The sequence below is a fragment of the Papio anubis genome, chromosome 5 (genome assembly GCF_008728515.1).
Source record: "Papio anubis isolate 15944 chromosome 5, Panubis1.0, whole genome shotgun sequence".
Lineage (NCBI taxonomy): Eukaryota > Metazoa > Chordata > Mammalia > Primates > Cercopithecidae > Papio > Papio anubis.
Genome location: NC_044980.1, coordinates 124,164,218 through 124,186,341, shown reverse-complemented (window position 1 = coordinate 124,186,341; position 22,124 = coordinate 124,164,218). Strand labels below are relative to the sequence as shown.

Genomic DNA, 22,124 nt, shown 5'->3' with positions numbered 1-22,124 from the left:
CCCCATTTTCCAGTAACTTTAGCCACCAGCTGGTATTCCTGTTCTGACCAATATGCTCATCTACCCCTTAGAGATTATTTCCTTACCATACTGCTGTGTTTCACTGATTAAGTTTTTTCCAGCTTTGAAGATTATCTTAGATCTGTCCTGTTTTCCATGACCCCTTAGATATGATAATCTTATTGGGAGAGATCACTGGCCACGTTGGGTTAGTGTCCTACTATGGGGCTCTGCTTATCCCAGTTTAGTGTCAATAGTATACTTCTGAAATTGCAGCTTCCCTCAAAACCAAGCAGAGTTATAAACTTGTTGGATTAGCTGCCTTTGAACATAACACTTTTATGTCCTTATCTATTGAAATGCTGGCATGATCCTGATAAACCTAAAAATTTTATTAAGACAGTCCCATATGACAGCTCCTCAGGATGAGAACATGACTTTCTATAAAACCACAGAAGTGGCGAGCCCATGCATATATTTTAGAAGTCAATATACATTGTTTTACTGTCCTCTCATTTATATTGTCATAGATAGAAACAAACAAACAAAAAACAAACCCTGACGCTTTTCCTTTGAAATATTTATGTTCTTCATCCTTAGAATTCAGCAATGACATTAGACCATCTCCAAGTTTGTTGGATTTTCCTTCCAGTAATTCTGCATGGCACATGGTTATATAAACACAGGTTTTCTGTATCTTAGAAAAGTTTTATTCTATTAGTTCCTTGGTAATTGCTCCATGTGTTCATTTTGCTATTTTTGGAGTTCCCGCTACGTGGACATTTGAACATGTGTGTGTCTATAATCTTCCAAGTTTCTTAGATTTCCATCATTTATTTATCTTTATAATTTCACTGCATTGGAAAATAACTCCACTTTATCCTCTTCAGAGGTCCACGCTAGACAGTAAATACTATAACTTTGCAGGCCAACACACAGTCTCCACTGTAGCTCTGACTCAACTCTGCTATTGTAGTATGAAAACAGCTGCAGAGCACATGAAATTAAATGAGTGTAGCTGTGTTTTGGTAAAAACTTATTCACAAAAACAGGTGACAGGCTAGATTTGGCCTGTAAAAGTAGTAGTCTGCTGACCCCAGCTCTAGATTTTTTCAGTAGTAGCCACATAATTTTTTTCCATTATGGTTATTTTTCAGAAGCTCTTCGTTATGACATGTCATTGCAATATTTTTTAATCTCTGAAAAAGTTGTATTATAGTTTTTCACTCTTTTCCCTAAAAACAATTATACAAATTATAAGTCTATAACACTAGGGAACAAAGTACTCTCATTGCTTTATTTGAACAAGTTTAGTTTTACTTCGAGCCCTTTTTTGGAAGTTGGTAAGAAACTGTCTACTGGAGCCCTGTTCCATAGAATCATATGAAACTTTCAGGTTAAAATGGTATCATAAAGTCAAAAGAGGCTTTTGTCTATGTGTTTTAATTTTTCTATTTCTTAGCACAACACACTGGTTTCCTGTTATCCTTTTCTCGCATATTGCTCCCTCCGATGATCTTAGAGGTGTCTCATACAAAGACTCCCTGCCCCTAATGGCAGACTTGCCACCCACAACCATCCTTTGATCTGGAGTGCTGCATGCCAGCAGTGCACTCGTCTTTTCCTCTGTTCCCCACAGACTCAGTTTGTCTATTTCCAACCACCCCACTCAACGTACTTCTCTTCATACTATTTTTGTTTGGAATGATAAAGCATAATTCTATAAATTACCCTTAAACAATGCCAGCTTATCTTTTTTAGGAATAAGGTAAGGAAAAAATGCTAACAGTTTTGTGCCTTTCTCTTCTTAATAATATATTATTACATTTCCACTAAATTTTCCTTATTAGGAAGCTGTTTGGGCAGGTCCAGAAATGTAATCTTTACCATCACAGGATACGAATTTTCTCAGCACGTGGGCAGGACAAATTATTGTGATTTCTTCCCCAGTGAGCCCCCTAACTGACAGGTAGAGAGGGAAGCTTCTAGGTTCTTGTCAGGACAGTAGCCTCTGCAGGACACCAGACTCTTCCCAAGGCGTTACGCAGTCAACATGTCAAGATAACTGCTTCTGATATACAGAGAGAGCCACTTGGCTCTCTCAAGCAAAGGAGGAGGTGGTACCAGAGAATCAGACCTACTTCCAGACCACTAGGAGGAGTCTTGATCATCCCTTGTCCTGTGAACATGCAGAAACAACAACTAACAGTTCTCATTCTGCATCATTTCCTCCAGAAGGGTGTGTTTAGAACTTGCCAAAAGGCTCCACTTGGTCTATACCTCCATATTAAATGATTTATTATCACAGGATTGTGTTGGGGGAGAACAGAAACCACAGTGTGCTCAGGCCACCACCCATCTCACCCAAAAAGAATGAACAGATATGCTTGTGAAAGAAGGGTATTAACACATACTCACAAACAATAATTCCGCAAACATGATTACTGAGAATATTCAAAAGCTGGTAACAAAACTAGTTCCCAAGAAGCTACTCTCACGCTGAAAAGCAAAGGATGAGAAGACTTCGGCTTACTTCTGTCATACTGTGTTATTAGATAATATATATGAATGTGAAAATAGTGAGTATTTTTCAACTTGAACTATACCGAGCTGGGAGCCAAACCTTAGTACTGGAAGGTTTCTTCGTGGCATCTAATATAACACTGTTTGTGAGATATGAAAGAAGCTTTCAGTCCTTTGCTCCCCAAGGCTGAGGGAACTCAGCTGTCCAGAAACTGAAAGGAGAACTGTGTTGTGCAAGCACAGTAAAGATAAAGACCTAAGATGAAAATAGTAAGATAAGGAAGAACCAGATCACATAGGGTTTGTAAAGGACTGAAGTGTGTGATCCTCCCAAGAACAATGGGAAATAATTGAAAGTCTTTTAAAGCAGAGGAACAACATGATCAAATAGTTTTAGAAGACTATTCCACAATAGCTATAGGTGGAAAACATGTTAGAAGAGGTCAAAATAAGTTATTAATGCTGGTGAAAAGGGATTATGTGGATTCAACTAATAACACAGATGGAAAGAAGCGGATAGACTGAAGAAAGTGGTCAGTGGATAAAATCAACAGCATTTGGGCCAGGCGTGGTGGCTCACACCTGTAATCCCAGCACTTTGGGAGGCTGAGGTGGGCAGATCACCTGAGGTCAAGAGTTCGAGACCAGCCTGGCCAACACGGTGAAACCCCGTCTCTACTAAAAAATACAAAAATTAGTCAGGCATGGTGGCAGGCACCTTAATCCCACCTACTTGGGAGGCAGAGGCAGGAGAATCGTTTGAACCAGGGAGGCGGAGGTTGCAGTGGGCTGAGATCGAGCCATTGCACTCAAGCCTGGGGGACAAGAGCGAGATTTCTCTCAAAAAACAAAAAAGGCATTTGGTTGCAGGCTGGATTTGGTAACTGAGCAAGGGAGGAGTTAAGAAATATGCACAGACTTCATACTTCCGCAGAGTATGCAATTCACTGGGTTCGGAAAGAATCCAAACTGGAGATAAAAGACTGAGACTCACCAGCATTAACAAAGCCATGTTAATGAGATTTCCTAGACAAACTAAATTTCTGTGGTTGGGTAAAGAAGAAGCCATCAAAGAAGGCCAAAAAGAAACAGGCTGAAAGTCAGTAGGAAAATCAGCAGTGTGTACAAGTGTCAAGAGGGAGCAGGCAACAGAGCTGAAAGGTGATGAGAGGTCAATTAAAGACAGAAATACATGCACTGGATTCAGCAGTATCACGTCGATGGGCACCTTAGTGAGTGCTATGTCAGTGGAGTAAAAGGAGGAGAAGACACACTGGAGGGGACTGAGGTGGGTCTAAGAAGTGGAAAATGGCGAAAGAGAACAGAGACAACGCTGGAGAAAAGTCCGGCCTTCTGGACAGGAAGAAGATAGGTCAGTGGCTGCAAGGAGAAAAGGAGATGAGGACAGATTGAATTTTTCCCCTGTAAGATGGCAGAGAATTCATTATGCTCAATTTCTAATGGGAAAGATCCAGTAAAAGAGGTAAACAAAAAGAAGGAAAAAGAAAATGGATTGTCAACATTACAAGGTTCCTGAGAAGGCAGTAGAGGTGGATCCAGACACAGGTGGAGGTGATCTTGACACTCTTTCCTACAACACTCTATCAAAAACCTGGATTTAAATATAATTAAATATTCTAAAATATAAAAATGCAATATTTTCAGGCACAATGTGGACATTTAAGGAATGGCACACTTATTTGGACTACTGTATTAATAGTCACGGGTGGCCAGGCATGGTGACTCATGCCTACAATCCCAGCACTTTGGGAGGCCAAGGCTGGTGGATCACTTGAGGTCAGGAGTTCAAGACCAGCCTGGCCAACATGGTGAAACCCTGTCTCCGCTAAAAATACAAAAATTAGCCAGGCTATAAGAATGATAAAATGAACTTTGGGGACTTGGGGCTCTGGAAGAGTGGGAGGGGGTCAAGGGATAAAAGACTACAAATACAGTGCAGTGTACATTGCTCGGGTGATGAGTACCCCAAAATCCACAAATCACCACTAAAGAACTTACTCATGTAACCAAATACCACCTGTACCCCAATAACTATGGAAAATTAAATAAATATTTTAAGAAAAAAAATTAGCTGGGCATGGTGGCAGGCACCTGTTATCCCAGCTACTCGAGAGGCTGAGGGAGGAGAATTGCTTGAACCCCGGGCTTGGGGGTGGGAGGGGGAGGTTGCAGTGAGCCGAGATCACACCACTGCACTCCAGCCTGGGTGACAGAGTGAGACTCCATTTCAAAAGAAAAAAAAAGAATAGTCATGGGCAAACAAGGGGAATTCCGGAGTCGGACCTCCACAAAGAAAAACAGGAAATGGTGCACTCTGCTCTGATACGTATTAACAGTTGTCGTTAGCAGAGTCACCGTGTTTCCTGGAAACAAATTCTTTATAGGGAACTTTGTTAAGAACGTCAACCATCTGAATAATCCTTGCATCCTGAAAATACTAACTTTTATTCTGCATAAGGTAAAGGACTAGAGACCCAAATGAATCACTATGTTAGTGTGGAGGGGACATTAGGCAAAATGTCTCTTCCCATGACTTTTTACATTATTACATCATAATTATTAAAGATAATGAATTAATTTGGAGTATATGCAAAGAGGCGAGAAGCAGGTTAATTTCAAAGTATGTGCTACTGTGTGAACCATATTTGCATCCTTATCTAAACAAGTATGTATATAACCATACATTATCTACCTCCGTCACATTTCTGGCATATGGATCAAACTGTAGCTTCTAGAAAACAGTAATTACATAATCACTTAAAAGTTAAAACTTCCCCAAAGACTATTCTCTGGGCAGCTTAGTGTGCAAACACAGGTCACTGAGAAGCAAATGAAGGCCAGGTCCCATCAGGTTAGCAGAAGGCCTACAGTAAGAGTAAAAGATGGTACAGCCTGAGGTAGTTCTAGAAGCAGATACAGAGTGAATAAAGAAAATGAAAATACCTGCCATCTGGGACAGTGAAAACAGCTGGAACTTTCAGGGTATAAAACAGCAATCATTTATGCAAATGTGGCCAAAGTAAATGAAAGGCTGAAAGCTATGCTACTAACTCAACTTTATGACCTGGAGAAAGTCAGTTGAGTTGTATAACTGAATCCCTAAATCTATGAATTAGATCTAACAAGCCCACTATTTCCAAATTTTGTCTTGGGGCATCCCAGCAAAATCCAGGGGTGCCAGGGTTTTCTATTTGAGGGAAACACAGTGAGACTCAGTGTGTGTTTGACACTGAGTGAGCTACCAACTTCAGATAATTTGTAACTTCAACATTAGAACATACATTCTTTTTAACAGCATATCCTTGTGAAGCTGAGTTTTCAGTGGTTACTGTGAAAAAACTCAAGCACTATGCAAAAGTCAGTATGGAACTAGAAAAGAAGGTGGTGGTGTTCAGTCTGATTCCACAGTTTGAGAAGTTGTATAATCCTAACCGGCACAAACACACCGTAAGTATGTAAATGGTTATTTAAGAATTAAATAAAAATATTTTTCCTTTCAATTTATATCTTATTTTTTAAAGGCAAATAAGTTGTTGGGACATAAATCTTTACTAAGTTGTTTGTACCAAATTAGTTAATAAACAAGTCTGTATGGTATTTCTCTTGGCCTAGAGGCACCATGAAAAAAATTACAGAACTGTTAAGGGAAGTTTGGGAACCTCTGAAATACATTCATTTTTTGAAATATTGACAGTGTAATTAGGAACCAGGCATTTCTAAAACAAGTGGGTATTTTTTTCTGTGATGGAAGTGACTGATTCCCTGGGTGTGTGAGCTGCTTCCGAGTTAATCAATCTAGTTCACAGTACAGAAAAAAAGACTAACAAAAGTTGTAATAATATAAAAAATGGACTTGACATTTTTTGATGAAAATGATCTTCCTAGTGGATATTCATTGACACAAAAATTGAAAGTACCTTTTATGGTAGCAATGTCAACAAACTATATGAAACGCCCTTGCCCCAAGTCTCTCCCTACTCATTCTTTGAGACCCAACTCAAACATAACATTCTGACTTGAGGCTGTTAGATATTTCCTGTTCTGAACATTCAGAGCACATGGCTCATATTTCAATTATAGTACTTAAAACATTGTATTGTAACTTACTTGCTTACAGTTTGATTTTCCTACACTACTACAAGTTCTGTAACAGTAGCTGTGCCTGACACACAGTAGACAATAAATGACTGTTGAATGAATAAAAGGCTTTTTTAAAGAAACAATGTCAGCTCAGTTCTCTAAAAATTGTTTGTCTTATCTAATATTATCGCCAAATATTTCTCAAGAACCTATTATATTTGGAAGATGTAAACAATGTAATGCCAATTCTAATGGAGTTTACATTTCTGCACAAAAAATACTTATCTGCTGATTTAATTTTCTCTGTTTCATAGAAATGCTGTGTGCTCTAGGGAGGTTTTAACTGGTAACACTGTTTTAGTTTTTATATTGGGTAGAACCTCTAAAGCAGTGGTTCTCAAGATACAGTATACATCAGAATCCCTGGAAGGTTTGTTAAAACGCAGGTTTCTGAGTTCTAGTCACACAAGAATTTCAGATTGAGCAAGTTTGGAGTGGGGCTTTAATTTGCGTATCTAACAAGATTCCAAGTGATACTGATGGCTTAACGGTTTAGAAACACTGGCTCTAAAGATTAACAGCTGAATGACTATTATTAAAAAGTCAGGCCAAGCATGGTGGCTCACACCTGTAAGCCTAGCACTTTGGGAGGCTGAGGGTGGATTGCCTGAGCTCAGGAGTTCGAGACCAGCCTGGGCAACATGGTAACACATCATCTCTACAAAAACACAGAAAATTAGCCAGATGTGGTGGCACACCCCTGTAGTCCCAACTACTAGAGAGGCTGAGACACAAGAATCTTTGGAACCCGGGAGGCAGAGGTTGCAGTGAGTCAAGATCACACCACTCCAGTCTGGGCAACAGAGCGAGACTCTGTCTCCAAAAAAAAAAAAAAAAAAAAAAAAATTACATATAGTCAAATAACAATAGATGCTGGTGAGGCTGCAGAGAAAAGGGAACACTTATATGCTGCTGGTGGGAATGTAAATTAGTTTAGTCATTGTGGAAAGCAGTATGGCAATTTCTCAAAGAAGTGAAAACAGAAGTATCACTTGACCCAGGACCCCCTTACTGAGTATATACCCAAAGGAATATAAATCATTCTACCATAAAGACACATGTACACGTATGTTCATCGCAGCACTATTCACAATCGCAAAGTCATGGCATCAACCTAAATGCCCATCAGTGGTAGACTGGATAAAGAAAACGTGGTACATGTATGCCATGGAATACCTCACAGCCATAAAAAAGAACCAGACTATGTCCTTTGGAGCAACACAGATGGAGCTGGAGGCCATAACATAATACCACATGTTCTCACTTATAAGTGGGAGCTAAACATTGAGTACACATAGACACAAAGAAGGCAACAACGGATATCAGGACCTATCTGAGAGTACAGGGTGGGAGGAAGGAGAGGATCAAAAAACTACCTAATGGTTACTATGCCTATTACCTGGGTGATGAAATTATCTGTACACCAGGTAATCTGTGACTCAGTTTACCTATATAATAAACCTACACATGTACCCCCTGAACCGCAAAGGTAAATTAAAAAATAAAGGTTAACAGCTGAATATTTAAGAAGTAAAAATGGGTAATAAAGAGTACTTATAAGATACCGGGCACAGTTCCAAGAACTTTAAAGCCATGAACTCATTTGCTAGCACCTTCTATAGCAGTATATGACATTTTACCTTCCCTTCAAATCTGGGATCCTCTGGCAAACTCTCACTTCTTGTCTCAGCCATTGCTCAGAAGTCCTCATTTGTTCACCTTTGTACTCTCTACTGAATAAAGTTTCTTTTTTTTTTTTTGAGACAAGAGTCTCACTCGTCACCCAGGCTGGAGTGCAATGGCACAATCTCAGTTCAATGCAACCTCCGCCTCCTGGGTTCAAGCGATTCTCATGCCTCAGCCTCCCAAGCAGCTGGAATTACAGGTGTGCACCACCATGCCCAGCTAATTTTTTGTATTTTTAGTAGAGATGGGGTTTCACCATGTTGGTCAGGCTGGTCTTGAACTCTTGACCTCAACTAATCCACCCACCTTGGCCTCCTAAAGTGCTGAGATTACAGGTATGAGCCACCATGCCTGGTCAAGATGGGAGTCTTAACAGCGTCCAGGTCCTGGATACTCATGTTCAAGAAGCTGAATCCACCCTTCCCATGGGTGGTAATCTGAGTTGATAAAACTGCCTGTGGAAGTCTGGTTTCTAAGAATGTAACAAAAAATTTCTAATATGTTAAGGGAAAAATGAAAGAGAAACAAGGTTTTAGATACTGCAGAGACTGGAAAAAAAATCTGCTCTTCAATAACTGAGTAGCCTACTTTGGATTCCAAATTCTCATACTTAGGTCAAAACTTGAGAAAATAATAAACTTCTTCTATATACAAACTTGTACTGTATCTTCTACGGTGAGAAAAATAAAAAATTCTACTTGTCTGGCTTCTAGAGCTTAGCTCACTCACTGGAATGCCAGCAGTGGCCCTCAAGTGACAGAGTGTATATAAGGAGCTATCTCTACAGGAGATGAGAGTCACACCATAGATCACCACAGAGAAACCAAAACCAGCTAGTATTATAAGCAGAGAATTATCTAAGTCAAAGTACAGAAAGGAAAGATATTTTGTGCTGGAAATATTCATAAATAAATAGGTGAGCTGCTGGTAATGCATTTACAATCTAATCTTAAGTGTGGTGCTGTTGGTATCTGTCTGACAACTAACCTTTTCTTACTCAGTATGTATTTTGCAGCTTGTGACAGATGAGAAGTTTGCAAGAGACCCCAAAATTTGTTTTTAAAAGGAATCTCTAAAGCAAATCTATAGTGACCTTTTCAAGGGCCAAATTGCTAAAAGCAAAATTGAAGGAACTAGTTGTTCTCATCTCTCAGTGAGAAACCTGAAGTGAAAACAGTTTTTTTCTCCTTCTATTTAAAATTAGTATCTGGTTTAAGTCACATATTCCAAGGATGAAAACTGAAGCACAAAATAGGTCAAAAAAAAAAAAAAAAAAAAAAAGGAAGGGAGAAACTAATTTGAACTAGCTTTCAAGTATTGATATATTTGTCAATGGTGTTAAAAACCTTTCACTAGAAATTTCTGCCATTATGGGTCCATCTGGGATTGTTCCTATCCACTCTATATATACAGTGTACAATGTACCTAGGAAGGTATTACTTGCCAAAGTCCCACAGCTAACTAAAATCAGATCTGGGAGTCTTCCTTGTCCACTGTTCTTTCCTTCACATCACTGTGCGAACAACTGTGTTTCAAAGCAAGTCATATAATTCCCTCCAAACATTTACTATATAAAATTGAGATACAGATATCGTGTTTATATTAACTCTATGTGAAAAGTGTTTACAACTGAGTCAAGTACTGTACTATAATTAATTTTTCTTATACCACACTTTGCACTGGAATTGCTTCTGGCTTGCTTAGCTTAAAAAAAAAAATCTGTCACAAAATTCACACACAATGTCTGCTTAACTTTTTTTTTTTTTTTGAGATGGAGTCTCACTCTGTTGCCCAGGCTGGAGTGCAGTGGCACAATCTTGGTTCACTGCAACCTCTGCTGCCCGGGTTCAGGTGATTCTCCTGCCTCAGCTTCCCAAGTAGCTGGGATTACAGGCACCTGCGACCACACCCAGCTAATTTTTGTAGATTTTAGTAGAGATGGGGTTTCACCATCTTGGCCAGGCTGGTCTTGAACTCACCTCGTGATCCACCTGCCTCGGCCTCCCAAAGTTGTTTGCTTAACTTTTAATGAAACTATCATTAATTGTTCTAATACCCTCCATAAGTATCTCGTGGTAAAACTGATAAGATGCTGCAAGAACAAATAAAACCAAAACCAAACCAAAACAAACAGTGATAGGGGATAAGGGGGGGAAATGAAGAAATTAAAATGACAGACATGTTTCTCATGAAGTTAATATATATGAAAGCATTTGAACTAAGACAGTCTGCAAAAACGGCAGATAATAATTAACACTTGGTAGCAAAAAAATGCTTTCTGAAATACTGAAACACTGCTTGTTTCACTGTAACTTATCACCTAGTGCTGTGTATCCACATAGTCTCATAACTCAACTTTATATCCAACATGGATGTTCATTTCTATTTGGGTAAAATTTACTGATATATACTAGAAAGAAAACTGGTCTTAAAATGCAAAAGGCTCTGCCACTAATTTGCTGATCTTAGTTTACTAATTAACTTCTTAGTATAGTTTCCAAATCTGCATGCATGCATGCCCACATGTATTTGACTACATTTGCCTATGATGTCTCTAAGATCTAAAATTTTAAGACTGTATGAAAATTATTTTCATTTCACAAAACAAAATCACATATAAAACAAACAATATACCATCTGCTAAAACAAGAATGTAAGCATAACACCTTTTCAAGAAACTGTAAGAAAGCTCAATCGACAAAAGTAGATGGAACATAAATACCAGAAATATCCAAGAACCAGAAGAATTTTTACTATGTGCAAGAGTGATAAGCGATCTGACCAAACTTTAGGGTACTGAGTACTTTAAAAAGAGAACTGAGATCTGACCTAGAATTCGTCTTATATGAGAGCTGCTAATAAAATGTGTCTGTAATATTTCCTACTCAGTATGAACAAGTTTGATAGAAGGATGAAAAACTGAATGATTTATACCATCTGTTTACATCACAGATGAACAGATTCTTAAAAAGTGCTTCTAAAAATGTTCAATATATTATAAACATCATAAATACCAGCCCCAGATAGTTATTAAAATACCATTATTAAATCCCAGATAATTACTTAAGTTCTAACTTCCCTTTAGTCACAGATTACATATCAGCAAAAACATTTTATTTTTCTAGAACAATGCACTACCTAGTCTTAACTCACTACTGATTTGAAAAATAATGCAATATTGAGTTCCTCACCAGTATTCCTTTTTTTCCTATTTGTATACATCAAGGCCATGTGAGAATCATAACCCAATCCTCACCAACTCTAGAAAGACAAAGGCTTAATCCTCTTCATTCTTGTTGTGTCTAGGCTTATAAAACCCCAAGAGTCAGTTTTTATATTTCATGCTATTGTTGTTTTAGAAGCAACTCTTTTTTTGAGACAGAGTCTCGCTGTCTCCCAGGCTGGAGTGCAGTGGTCCAATCTCAGCTCACGGCAAGCTCCACCTCCCGGGTTCACGCCATTCTCCAGCCTCAGCCTCCCAAGTAGCTGGGACTACAGGCGCCCGCCAGCACGCCCGGCTAGTTTTTTGTATTTTTAGTAGAGACGGGGTTTCACCGTGTTAGCCAGGATGGTCTCGATATCCTGACCTCGTGATCCACCCGCTTCGGCCTCCCAAAGTGCTGGGAGGATTATAGGCATGAGCCACCATGCCTGGTCTAGAAGCAACTCTTTAGCCATTTTAATAATTAGCCACCTCATGAAAACATGGAGATTTGCACATCATTTACACAGTAACAGAATTTGCAATTAAAGGCTATGTTTTCTAAATAAACATAATTCCCAGATACAGTCAGATGACTTTCAAACAACTAAAGAAATGTTTAACCAGGCTAGGTCACTCATGCCTGTAATCCCAGCACTTTGGGAGGCTGGGGCAGGAGGATCACTTGAGGCCAGGAGCCTGATACCAGCCTGGGCAACAAAGCAAGACCCTGTCTCTGCTGGGGAGAAAAAAAAAAAAAAAAGGTAAAATAAATGCTTCAGTATTCATACCAAAAGCAAGCAAGCTTCCAGTTAAGAGAAACACATAGTGACTCCACTTAACATTGCCTGTTAGATGAAGCAAGACGGTATTTTCCAATGGGCATACAGAAAAAAAAATTGATGCTTATTTGCCATATGTATTTTAAAAATGATTTAACCATAAGTTTCTTTTCTCTTTTGTTCATAAATTTTTTCCCTAAGTTTCTTTTCTTTTCCTTTACATGGTAATTATTTTTGTCATAACAATGATAATAAAATACTTTTTCTGAACTCCAGAGCTCCATGCTCTGACTACCATAATCAATGGTCTACAACATGGAATGTGCTCACCCAAAGGGTGAGCTGTTGGAATGTGGGAGGAAAATACTAGACCGTCTCTTTATTTTTCATCTCTTTTAAAAAATTAAGCTCTACTAATAAGTCATATATAGGCTGACATGGATGTCTGTTGGCTACTGACTACACTTGTTTCTGTAAGAGTTACTAGAAGCAGAATAAGTAGAAAGCACTGAATTAGTGCTTAACCATACTTGAAATTAAACATAAAAACAAAGATGTTGTCTTATAAAGTCACTTTAATCTGCTTCAGTTCATCTAAATGTGTCTTTTTCTGTACTCTGAAATAACTAGTCTTACACTGTAACAGAAATGGGATATGCTGATGACAAAGGGTGTGGAAGTGTGGAACTGGGGTTACTTCAACAAATCTCTTATTTGTGCATAATCCTGAAGCTCACAACCTATTAATAAGTCAGAGTTACTGTTCATTCTCATATTAAAATGCAAAACAATACAAGGCTAACCTTCAAAGAACTGTTACTACATTCTTCCCCCACTGATAAAAATTTTAAAGTCTGAAAATACCATGTGTTGATGAGGATATGGCACAATGGGACACTCAAACAGCTGGTGGGAATGTAAGATGGTAACATCAAGTCTAAAAGAATTTCCTTTTGCTTGGTAAAGGTAACTTCCTTAGCTGTTAGACCCAGTAATGTCACTCCTAGGTATATACCCTAGAATAACTTGTGCACATGTTACCAGGCTACACATATACAAATGCACAAAAGAGCATTGTGCATAATAGTCCCGTACTAGGTTTATCAAAAGAACTGGAATGGAAAAATCTATTATGGTACAGCCAAACAAGAAAATGTTAAAGAAAGATGAACATAAAATTTAGCTGTCTGCATCAATATGAATCAATCTTATAAATATACCATTGGATTAAAGAAGAAAACACAAAAGATTACAACCAGTAATGACTCCATTTAAAGTTAAAACAAGCAAACTAAATTATATTGTTTAGGGATACATATATAGAGGGTAAAATCATAAAACACAAGGAAGTGATTACCGTAACAATCAGGACAGCAGTTCCTCCAGGTGTTGGAAAAGGGATGTAATTGGAAAGGACACAAGGAGGCTTCTAGGGTGCTGGCAATGTCCTATTTCTTAACGAGTAATATATGCTTCATAATATATTTGTTTCATAACTTTTATACTGTACATTTATATGTAAAATCCTTTCAAATTATTTTTGGTATTATAATGGTATTGTGGTTACATTAAGTAAGAGTTCTTATCTTTTAGGGATACTGAAATATTTATGGACAAAATGATATAATGTCTCAGATTTGGCTTCAAAATAATAGAGGAAAGGATAAAGTAGACGGAATGAGGTGAAGATTAGACAAGAATTAAAGTTGTTGAAGCTGAGAGATGGGTACATGGGGCTCATTATACTATTGTCTACTTCTGAATATGTTTAAATATATAAGTTTTAAAAAGGCCTTTATGGAAATAGCTTAAAAATGAAGACACACCAGTTTCACAAATGGGAATTATATAGAGATTCAATATAGGTCTAATCCAAATCCCAACAGGCCTTATGGAAAACCTGACAAACTAATTTTAAAACTGATACGTAATAGTCAAGAACTAAGACTGGCCAAAACACAACAAAAGGTGAAGACAAAGGGATCTGCCCTCCCAGATATCAAAACAATATTAATGCAAACTCTAGAAGACACTGTGTATCATCATCTATTGGCACCAGGGTGAACAAATGGTGAAACAGAATCTAGAGTCTGACTCATGCATGTACAGAAGCCTGATCGTGTACAATGCATACCAGTGGGGAAGGGAAAGACTTCTTCTTTTTTTTTTTTTTTTTTTTTTTGAGGCGCTCGCCACCATGCCCGGCTATTTTTTTGTATTTTTAGTAGACACAGGGTTTCACCGTGTTAGCCAAGACAGTCTCGATCTCCTGACCTTGTGATCTGCCCGCCTCGGTCTCCCAGAGTGCTGAGATTACAGGCATGAGCCACCGTGTCTGTCCGGGAAAGACTTGAAGTCGTTGTGGGACAGGGGGTTCCCCATATGGAAAATAAATATAATTAAATCCCTTCTTCAAAAATCAACTCCAGGCTTCTATGTAAAAGGCAAAATTATTCCACTTTTATAGGGAAATTTGGGTGAATTATCCTTATGAATGAGAAGTAAGAAAAAATTCTTAAGCACAAAAATATAAGCCAAAAAAGGTACTTTGTTAAATTACACATAACCAACAAAGAATTTGTATTCAGAAGGTAAGAGGGAAGTATATGAATAAATAAGAAATTTTAAAAATGTACAAAAGACATGAGCAGGCATATCTTTCACACAAGAGGAAACCGTACTGAGCAACAAGCACATGAAGAAGTGCTTCACTTAACCTCGCTAGCAACCAGAAAAGAACAATACCATGAAATCCCACCTTACCCATCAGACTGACAAAAATCAAAATGTGAAAAAACAAGCATTAATGAAGACATTGTGAAAGTGGAACTGTAACACATTAATGTGGGAGCAGTTATCCCTTTGCAAAATAATTTGGCACTATCTTGTGAAACTGATCATGCCCACACCCCACAATTCAGTATTTCCACTTTTAGATATATATGCTACAGAAACAAGTATACTCAAAGTCATGTATACTGAGACATGTACAAGAATTTATAGCATAGTTTGTAACAGAAAAAAACTTAATACTAGAAACTACTCAAATGTCCACCAACAGACCATTTGTATTAGGCAGGAGTTTATATCTGTTTGTTGTTGTGCATCATTACATTTTTTAATATATATATACACATATATATACACACACATATATACACATACACACATACACCATACACACATATACATATATATATTTGATATATTTTAACCTGTAATATATATATATAAAAAACATAAAATTATATAGATCTATAATTTGTTTTTTGAGACAGGGTTTCACTCTGTTGCCCAGGCTAGAGTGCAGTGGTGCGATCCTGGCTCACTACAGCTTCAACCTCCCAGCTCAAGCAATCCTCCTAACTCAGCCTCCTGAGTAGCTGGGACTACAGGCACACACTACCACACACGGCTAATTTTAAAAATTTTTTGTAGAGACAAGGTCTTACTATGTTGCCCAGGCTGGTCTCAAACTCCTAGATTCAAGCAATGCTCCCACCTCAGCCTCCCAAAGTGTTGGGATTACAGGTGCAAGTCACTGCACCTGGCCTGTTTCACATTTTTTGTACCAAATATATTACAGTTTGAAGGAAGATTTAATTTTTCTTTTAAAGACTGATTATTATTTGTTACTTTTGCTGACGTCACATTTTAAGTAACTAAAAATTGCAACAACCACATGGTTTACAAAATTTGCTGACGTCACATTTTAAGTAACTAAAAATTGCAACAACCACATGGTTTACAAAGAAATTGCTTGCTTCAACTTGAGGTATGTAGTTTAAAAAAAAAAAAAAAAAAAAACCTCCAATCTGAACTGAATAAAGATCAACTACATTCTGAACCGAAAAACATCAAAGCAAAATTTCTTCTCTGACATTTACAAACTTATAAAAGCATTATACTTTCAAAACATAAATAGCTTTCTACTGCCTTCTTATCCCTTTTCCCCATCTTGAACTCACACTGAATGCTACGGACACTAGCTTACCAATAGTTCCTAATTGGTTAAGGGCACAGACTACGGTACTGGAACACCAGAACCTGTCTGTTCCACTTTTGAAAACAGCCTTTCTAGTTTGTTTTCAAGTACATATAGACAAATTTGAACTTTCTCCACACTTATATTAAAGGAGCTGAAGACGTACAATATACAGTGAATACCATCCACTACATTCCAAAGTAACTATCTACAAGAAAATAGAATAGTCAGCCCTAAGGCAGGGGAGGTAGTTCCAGTATACTAGTCTTTAGAATTTCTAGGTTTGGTAATACAGTTAAAACATTTGAATGAGTCTTCTATGTTTTTCTAAAAAGTAGGGTTATTTTTCATTTCTCAACTGATAAGGCTAATTTTCTTCTGTTTATTTTTTAGACAGAGTCTCGCTCTGTCTCCAGGCTGGAATGCAGTAGCGCGATCTCCGCTCACTGAAAGCTCCACCTCCCAGGTTCATGTCATTCTCCTGCCTCAGCCTCCCGAGTAGCTGGGACTACAGGCGCCCGCCACCACTCCTGGCTAATTTTCTGTATTTTTAGTAGAGACGGGGTTTCACCATGTTAGCCAGGATGGTCTCCATCTCCTGACCTCGTGATCCACCCACCTTGGCCTCCCAAAGTGCTCAGATTACAGGCATAAGCCACCACGCCCAGCCCTGATAAGGCTAATTTTCTTCTTTTATTAAGTAAATTCAATTAGTTTAAGCATTTTGAAATGACTATGGTTTTATAATGTGATTGTGTGAAACTAAATCAGGAACATGCACATTTGTGTTTTCAGAAAAAGGAAAAAAGACACTTTTACTACACTCATACCTAATTTAGGGTGTAAAACGTGGTTCCTGAAAATGGAAGTTCTATACAAATCTGTGCCATGTGAGGTTATTATAGCATAGAAGCTATGGAGAGCCATCATATTTGAGCAATCACTTTTCTGTTTTACATAAATCCCCTCATGGAGTGCCCTCAGCTACAGTTTCCTCCAGCCACCTTTCATGGAATTGTTGGTTCATCCTCTGAGGCTGCAGTAGTTAACTTTGATGTTTTCTTTTTTCTCTTTTTTTTTTTTTTTTTTTTGAGACAGTCTCACTCTGTGGGCCAGGCCAGGCTGGAGTGCAGTGGCACAATGTCAGCTCACTGCAACTCTCCACCTCCCGGTCTCAAACAATTCTCCTGCCTCAGCCTCCCGAGTAGCTGGGATTACAGGCATGAGACACCATGCCCGGCTATTTTTTGTATTTTTAGTAGAGACAGGGTTTCACCATGTTGGCCAGGCTGGTCTCGAACTCCTGACTTCAGGTAATCAGTCCACTTCGGCCTTCCAAAGTGCTGGGATTACAGGCGTGAGCCACTGCACCTGGCCTAACTTTGATGTTTTCTAAAATGTCTAAGGTCTTAAGCAATCCTTAGCTGTCTAACTGATCTATCCCCACTCTGTTTCCTCAACCACTTCCCCTGAAGTAACCTAAACCATCTAAACACTGAGCACACTGCACTTCCTTTGTTTCACTGTAGGCAAGTCCAGCACCATCACTTGCGCATATCCTCATGCCCCCACTCTGACTATTATAGGTTAAAACTATACATCAGAACAACAAACGGCAGAAAGAAAAGCCACAAAGGGAATAATTGCAACCTTATTGCAGAGCATATTCCATACTCAACTCCAGACAGCTGAGGAGGCTAAGTGTGCATGAAGGAGTGAGGTGTCTCACTGGGCTACAGTGTGCAGTATGGTTTGTCAGTGCTCTCTGTCTGAGCATACAGTAAGTCAAACCACTAGAAAAAATAGGTATGTTCTTCCGCATACTTTGGCTCTTTGCTCTAAACCATTCAATGATTTCCTATTTCACAAAGAATAAAAACCAGTCTTTTCATGACCTGGAAGGCCAAAGATGAACAGGCCCTTGGTTAACTCTTAGACCTCATTCCCACCACTGGCCCCATGCCTCACAGTCACTCTGCCTTCTCTGATGTTCCACTCACACACCCAACCTTGCACTTACTACTCACTCGAAGTGCTTTGCCCTAGGTATCTGTGTACTTTACTCCCTTAAACTCGTGCCTATATAGCACTTAATCTGAGAGGCCTTCCCTGAACACACTATTTAAATTAATATCCCCATTTCTCCCACGTCATTCTCTTTTTTCTTGCTTTCTTTTTCCACAGTGCACTTATCACCACCTGATATCATACATACTTATTTGTACAGTAAATATGTCCTCCACTAAAGTGAGAGAGATGATGATAGAGATGACATCTGTTGTACTCACTGTTATCTCACAACTACCTGGCTCACTGTAGAAATACCAGAGTGTTATTGTTACAAATGTATTGTAACTGTGTACATGTCCATAATAACACATTCCAAGGCCAGGTGTGTTGGCTCATGCCTGCAATTCCCAGCACTTTGGAAGGCTAAGGCAGGAGGATCACTTGAGGTCAGGAGTTCGAGATCTGCCTGGCCAACACGGTGAAACTCCATCTCTACCAAAATATAAAAATTAACCGGGTGTGGTGGTGCATGCCTGTAGTCCCAGCTACTCGGGAGGCTGAGGGAGGAGAATTGTCTGAACCTAGGAGGCAGAGGTTGCAGTGAGCCGAGATCGCACCACTGCATTCCAGCTTGGGAGACAGGGCAGGACACCTAAAAAAAAAAAAAAAAAAAGAGAGAGAGAGAAAAAGGCTGGGAGCGGTGGCTCATGCCTGTAATCCCAGCACTCTGGGAGGTCGAGGTGGGTGGATTACCTGAGGTCAGGAGTTCGAGACCAGACTGGTTAACATGGCGAAACCCCGTCTCTACTAAAACTACAAAAATTAGCTGGGCATGGTAGAGGGTGCCTGTAATACCAGCTACTCAGGATGCTGAGGCAGCAGAATTGCTTATACCCGGAAGGAGAGCTTGCAGTGAGCCGAGATCGCACCAGTGCACTCCAGCCTAGGCAACAAGAGCAAAACTCCGTCTCAAAACAAAACAAAACAAACAACAAACAAAAACAAAATGACATTCTAGAGACAAACAGTATTACAAAAAAATCAGTGCTATGTGGGAAACCATTAGACGGGAAGGCAAATAATATGAAAAGTGGCTTTTTTTTTTTTCCTGTAAATCAGGGTTCCTTGTTTTTTTAAAGCTACCTTAGAAGTTGATCAGTATTCTGATGCTCAATAAGTTGGTGAAGAATTCACTATAGTTCTGTTAACAGCTGACAATCTTTTTTTTTTTTTTTTTTTGAGATGGAGTCTTGTCCTATTGCCAGGCTGGAATACAGCGGCGCGATCTCAGCTCACTGCAATCTCCACCTTGCAGGTTCAAGCAATTCTCCTGCCTCAGCCTCCTAAGTAGCTAGGACTTTAGGCACACAATGCCAAGCTGGCTAATTTTTTTTTTTTTTTTTAAAGTACAGACGGGGTTTCACCATGTTGCCCAGGCTGGTCTCAAACTCCTGAGTTCAGGCAATCCACCCGCCTCGGCCTCCCAAAGTGCTAGGATTACAGGTGTGAGCCACTGTGCCCAGTCCTAACAAAGCTTTTTAAAAAATTAAATTGCAGGGCAGCAACCATCCAATTAAAAATCTACAACCTTATCTATATCTAGCAACAGCAACTACAGCATTTACAGTTAGTTAATAAGTTTTGGATTATCACAGCTCAAAACATTGGGGCTCTATTATACTCTGCATTGTACTATATTAAAATGAAGGAGTAGGAAGAGAAAAATGACTATTCTACTATACTCAGAAAAATGCATTCTATTTTCTTCCCAATATTGGGTTGTTCCTTTTCACACATGGAATGTGCAAGAGCAGGGGGTGATAGGGAACAAGTGGGAGAGTTGGCATGCAGCACTTTATTTCAGTAAATATTTTAGAAAACTTTAGCAGATGACCAAGCAGCTTTAAGATAAAGCAGTCTTCATACTGTTTAGAATGCCAAAGATATGTCTTTGTATAATGTAAAGAAACAAAAATTATTAGTGATTCTTTACATCTGTTTCCTGATGCCAACAAGCAAGCTATTCCTCCATTACGGTAACCACAAAGCCCCATTAAGTTTTATGTAATTTTTCTCAGGAATCAAAAAGGTGTTCGTGGAATTTTTGTGGAATATTTCATATTAAGTATGTATCCATTAAACAATAACAAACAACTAACGTATTAAATGTACTGATACAGGAGTGCTGGGAAGGGAAGAGTGTGGTTCCTTTAAATGATATAGGAGTGGGGACAGGAAGTGCTGGGTAGAGAAAGGCAGGTCCCTGGCTAGGGCTCCACCCCCACGGACAGACATAGGTGAGGACAGGCACTCCTGTTTTCAGGCCCAAATGTTGCATTTTCCAAGACCACCCTGGCCCGCCATGCCCCCATCCTGGGCCTATAAAAACCCAAGACCCTAGCAGGCAGACACACAGCAGCCAAAGGTCGAGAGGAGCACATCAGCGGAAGAAGACACAAGCGGCTAGAAGGTGAAAAGACGTCGAGGGAGCACACCTGCAGAAGAGCACACCAACAGACGCCAGCATGCCAGCAGGCCATCAACTGGCTGGACGAGGCGGAGTTTGGCCGGGGCAGTTAGAAGAGAGCTGGGGCCACTGAGCAGCCCAACTCCAGGGGAAAACCATCTCCTTTCTGGATCCCTCATCAACAGAGAGCCACTTCCACTCAATAAAACTTTGCACTCATTCTCCAAGCCCACGTGTGATCCGATTCTTCCAGTACACCAAAGCAAGAACCCAGGATACAGAAAGCCTTCTGTCCTTATGACAACATAGAGGGTCTGAGTTGGTTAACACAAGGCAAACTAAAAAAGCACCCTGTAACACACGCCCTCTGGCGCTTCAGCTATAAAGATTCATCCCTAGACATTGCCGTGGGGTCAGAGCCCCACAGCTCCCTGTCTGTATGCTCCCCTAGAGGTTTGAGCAGCAGGGCACTGAAGAAGTGAGCCACACCGCCGTCGCATGCCTTCTAGGGGCACAAGGGAACTTTTCCTGTTTCAGTATGAGAGAAACTCAAGTTGCAAATCCTCTGTGTAGCAGAAAATGTATTTCTGATGTCTCATAACTCCAGAGCCTTATGCTCCTGCCATTTAAATACCTAATCTGTGTCTTCCTATTTTAGCTATTGGTGACTATACATTTATCATATATTGAAGAGAATTCACTTTATTATATACCCTGTGAATCCTGGCAGTAAGTAAATCTTTTAAAATATGGCAACTTGACTTCTGGTTTCTGATCTGGCACATAAGGAGCTTAGAAGTCATCACTCCCATCCACGTAACAAGAAAAAAGCCGATCAAACTTAAACAATATCTCTTCTTAGATCCATCAGAGAAGTGAGGTCACAAAGAAAACTGTTTCCCCTAAAACTAGAGAGACAGACAGGTGGACACAGAAATCAACAAGCAGAAACTTTCACAGGATCTAGTACCAGTGCAGGAAAACCTATGAATAGCTGGATGCTCAGTGTGAACAACTTTAAGACTCCAGGGGGGCCTAGTCTTAGGGATCCCCTACACTTTTGTGGGTTTTTACCTCAGGGAACCTTACCAGATTCTGAAGTGAAGATCAGAGAAAAATCTGTGTTTCTGCAAAAAGAAGGGAAGGGCAGCCACACTGAAATGCACCAGACTATTCTGTTATTAACAAGGTTTGCTCTCAAGAGAAACTATTTTACCAGAGCCTAATCAACTAGGTTTTTCCAAAAACTAACCAACTTGGGGAGAAGGGAAATATCCAACTCCAGTCTCCTCTACCCCTCTTTGCCTC

The 22,124-nt window shown here is 39.4% G+C and overlaps 1 protein-coding gene across 6 annotated transcripts in view; it reads right to left on the bottom strand.

Annotated features, from left to right (window-relative positions):
* Nucleotides 1-22,124, bottom strand: part of CDC42SE2 (CDC42 small effector 2) — a 116,907-nt gene that overhangs the window by 10,035 nt on the left and 84,748 nt on the right. The gene's annotated exons all lie outside the window — the stretch shown is intronic.